Below are 4,952 nucleotides of genomic sequence, written 5' to 3' on the forward strand. Positions count from 1 at the left end.
TATATACACTGTATTTGGTGAACTTTGTAAGAAGGCTGTGTCCTGCATGTTGACACAAATCATTATCCATGCTCTTCTCTGATCTCCTGCCATGGATCAAAATGGCAATATGTTCAGCACACCAACTTCTTTGTCTTTACATAATTTGTTTGCACCCAACTTCGGAACTTAATGAGTATCCTTCTGTCAAGATCCAATACCCATCCCTCTCCAGAACACCTGAAGGAAGGATTAGACTTGGTTAGGAAGACCTCCCAAAAGCATCAGTATTGAGTTACAGGTATGTACAGGAAAGCTGGAAGATAGATTAATCATACCCCACCCCACCCCCCCCCAAAGCAAGCATGGCTAAGAATGTTATAAAGACTTGCAGAAAGACAAGGTGGGTGAGGTAATATATTTTATTAGCAACTTCATTACCTCATCCACCTTGTCTCTCTAATATCCTGGGAACAACATGGCTACAACTACACTACATAAAGACCTGCACATTGTGATGTGCTCAGAGGATTTTGGGTGCTAAACAGTGAAATAAAAAGAAAAATATACATATAAATGAAAATAAATGAGCAACTAAGAGAGAGAGGGAGAAAGAGCATTTTACATGGTTTTTAAAAGCATTTTGAAACACTGAAAGCAATGTTAGTAGTTACTATAAAAAAGTAAATGTTAGATTTACACATACACATAATAAAATAAAATGATAATTAGAATAATTCTGAGTAGTAAGAAAATTATACCACATCTTTTATCTGGAAGGTTTCTGAAGTGTTTTATAAACTTGAATCACTCATGCACCACTGAAATGCGGCCATCTCTGGCATGAAATGTGAAAGTAATTCCGCTCCAGTAACACTACACAACTGTTTCTTCAAAAAGGCAGTAAAGAACTAGTCTGCGGGCATTAGAGCTTATAGAATCATGGGGCCAGATTGCCCCCTCCCATGGATAAAACTAATGGTCGCAGGGGCTAAGGGAGAGGAAAACTCTGGGGATCTCCTCACGGAGAGAAACTCTGTGGGAGAAATGGTGGGGCAAGGAGTACTGAGAGAGGAGAAATGGGGCTTCACATACGCACAGTCACTTACAGGATTAGTGCCTAAGTCCTTTCATGTCACTGCTAGGCTGGAGGGAATCAGAAGAGGGTGAGGAGCAAAGGGGAAGGTGAAAAAATGAAGCAGGAGAAAAACCAAAGTAGCAGGACAAAGTCTAGAGATTGGCAGACAGAGAAGACAGGAAGCCTGAAATAAGGGAAGTGTTGAAATGAGTGGGAGGGACAATGAGCAATGAGTGTCCTATGCTGGACAGAGTATGGGGGGAAATGGTGATGTGCCTTTGTGTATGTGTGTTTTAAACTAGCCACTTTAGGCTGAGGACACAACCTTAAAAATGTCACTCTCCTTTCCCCTCTATGCCTTTCTTCTCCTCCTTTCCCATTTTTTACTTTTTTCTGTTCTTGTCTTATTTTTGGAAAGAAAGAACGCGAGCAAGCAAGAAAGAAAATCAGTGGAGTCCATGTCTCAAAGATTCCAGGGCTTTCAAATTGCTTTCCAAGTCCTCCTTTTATTCTAGGAACATGTCTTTCTTGGGAGACCCTTGCCACATCTGCACTTCACTTAATTCCATGGGGTGGAGGGAATTAATACTGTTCCTACCAGTGTTGGCCAGAGAACGGAGACCATAAGATGGTTTCGGTCACTGATTTTGTGTAATTTGAAAAAAAAAATCAAGTATTTGAATGATGCCCAAAGTCAATATTTATGGGGGGGATGAAATTGGCAGGAGAGTTGAGCCTTTATTGCCATGTGAAAGAAAACTTCACATTTCATAAATTAAGTAGTGCTTGTCTCAGTAAAAGAGGAACTTGCAGAACATATGTTCTGATTCTCCTTCCTTTCCTATTCATCTGACAGGGAAATTAAATACAAAATTCTATTTTTTCCCCCTACTTTGCAGCTCATGGAGTGTCATGTTGAAATCAATATTTAAACAAAGGGGAATCTTTGAGTTCTTTGAAAATAGGTGTTTGTTTAAATGTGATATCTGATATCTTTGTAATAAATATATTCAGCAATACATTGATGTCATGCATGTTAGCCACCGGTAAAATAAATATGCTAAACTCATCAGAAGGAAAATATATTTGCATTCATTTCTCATTTACCCAAAGGCTTTAAAATATTTTAAAAAAAACCAAATCTAACAATAATATTGCATCAAATATTATTTAACTTTTCTGGTAATGAATATAGAATCCAACCCTGCAAACATTATTTGGACCAAAACACCCATTGCTTTCAATCAGGCCCCAAACCCTTAAAGCCAGATTGAGGATAATTGGCTGGAAATAAAATTGCCTAAAATCACAATGAAAATTGGACACAGATTCACAGATTTGGACTAGGAAGGACAGAGCTCGTCTTGCTCTGCTCTAATCATTAGACATGCTGTCTTCTACATGCAGTATGTGATAGTCATCGTAAAAGGACTGTTTCGTGATATATGTATATTGATCTATGTTTTATGACGTCATCCTAATGTTTGAACATTTATTTTCCTGGTATGGCATTCCTGGGAGTTCATCTCCAGATACTAAAGTAATCAGTTTCAGTCTGACCTAATGAAATACCTCTGTACTTTGTTGGAACATTAAAAGGACTAATATAACATTTCACAATCTGATGGCATGATTGAAAATTTTAATCAAACCCCAAAAGGCCAGTTAACTAAACTGATATGCCATCATGGTAGTGCATAAAGTATCTACATTCCCTAGACAGAGATGATATAGAATTTAACAACACATTTGCTGTGTTTGCCTACCTCTCATTTCTTTGTGTTCTTTGGTATCATTTCTAATTTAGGGCTAGATTGTAAATACAGTCTGGTGTGTAAAAGGGGAGGCATGTACCTGCACTGTCCCAGGCAGACCAGGGAGAGAATGATGACTCTTGGTTTGTGAATCTGGACCAATGTACTTATTCCATTGCTATTAGATTCAGGAACAACAAAGGAGGCTGGATTCCTCCAAAAAATTAAATGCACTGGAAAATGGCACTCTGTATGGGTCGAGCCCTGCAAAACCATCCTTTCTGTCTCTTATTTTTTGTACCTGGGCCAGTCCCCCAGCTGAGTTAGGAACATCAGAACATAGGTATAGCCCTATTGGGTCAGAACTGAGGTCCATGTAATCCAATGTCCTGTCTCCAACGCTGGCCAGTACTAGATGTTTCAGAGTAAAGAATAAGAGCTCTGCAATGGGCAGTCATGGGATAATCTACCCCTCCCCCCCACCCACACATTAAGTCTCACCCTGAACTCTAATAGTAGGTCCTAAAGCACAAGGTTTAATGAGATGAGTTTCCTGTGGCCTTTCTTAGAAGAGAGGAGTTTATGTATTAACTGTTCAGGGCAGCAAGGCAATGGGACTCAGAAACACGTTTCTGTTGAGACAGAGGAATAAGAGAAAAAATATAACTTTTATCCCTACAGTTTGCCCTCTGGCCACCTGGGGCTTCGTAGTCTTTTGTTTTCCTTTTCCCCCCTCTTATTGCTCTCCATGCCAACTGCTATCCCAGAACAGTGAGCAAGAAAGGAGGCACACAGAGAGATAGACAGGAGCAGGGGCACGACCGCTTAAGGGCCTAGGGCAAGGGAGAAGAGGATCTGTTGCCTGGGATCCATGGAAGATTATTCTTTGAGGTAGAGGGTAAGGCCTGGTCTACACCACAGGGTTATGTCAATGTAAGCTGCCTTGAGTTGACCTAGCTGTGGAAGTTTCTTCACTTAAATCTGGCTCCCACTGACATAAATGCCTCTCTCCTCCGGTTTGGTAACACCACCTTCCTGAGCAATGTAGAGTCACAACTGATGTAATTAGATTGATGCCGTGTCAGCGTAGACACAGCATTGCTTACATCGACTGTGACTGGCTTTCAGGAGCTGTCCCACAATGCCGCACACTAACAATACAATCGCTCCTGGTGAGGTTGCACACTGCCAACACAAGGAGCCAAGTGTGCGTGCACACAAGCAATTTTATAACTGGGATGGCTGTATGTCGACATAACTTAGGTTGACATAATTTTATAGTATAAGAGTGGATAGAGGGCTGAGAATGAAGTCCATATGAGGAAAAGAAGAGGTTGCTGTGCGGAGGGAACTAAGTCTTTCCCCCATCCACACACAGTTCAGCTCTGCCTCTGTACCAAGACTGGAAATCAGATTCTTAAATTCATTAAAATATGGACAGATATGGCCAAATTTTACCTTAATTTACTTCCTGTGCAATGCCATTAACTTCAGTGCATGGGATCTGAGGTGAGAATTTGGCCCCTAGGATGTTCAAACAAAGTAGAGAAATAAATAAGTAGATGTCTCATCATTTCACTTAAACTTTTTGGAACCTTTTTGCCCCAGCTTAAAAAATAGCTTGGGTATGATTATGATTAAGATGAAACAGATCATAGAGAATTTGAGCTATATGTAAATTTCTCTGGATATTTAATCACAGGGGAAGCAATGGAACAGATTTGCACAGCCTACTGGTTGGTGACCTGCTCTGATAAAACTTGGCTGGATTGTAGAAGCCATTCAGAACCCATTCTTCTGGAATGTCTCATGGGCAGCTACATGGAGGAGAGATGCAGTGACTTTATTAGAATTTAGTCCTCCACTTCATGAAGGATATAGCATTGGTACACAAGAAAATAATCTGAAATGGCCATTGAAATGTTATCTATTTATTTCAAACCTTGAATATTAAATTGGAACCAATCTCCAAAATATATCGGATTGGGATGGGGAAAATCTGTGGGAAATCCTGCCTAGGAATCCTACTATGTTCACAGACATGAAGTTTGGCTGTCCATCTTGTATAAGATAAAATGTTGGTTGGCACAGTGCTTGCTGTAAAAAAGCTTGAAGCCTGGGGCTTTGTGCCAGGCAACGAC

The sequence above is a fragment of the Malaclemys terrapin genome, chromosome 12 (assembly GCF_027887155.1).
Source record: "Malaclemys terrapin pileata isolate rMalTer1 chromosome 12, rMalTer1.hap1, whole genome shotgun sequence".
Taxonomy (NCBI): Eukaryota; Metazoa; Chordata; order Testudines; family Emydidae; genus Malaclemys; species Malaclemys terrapin.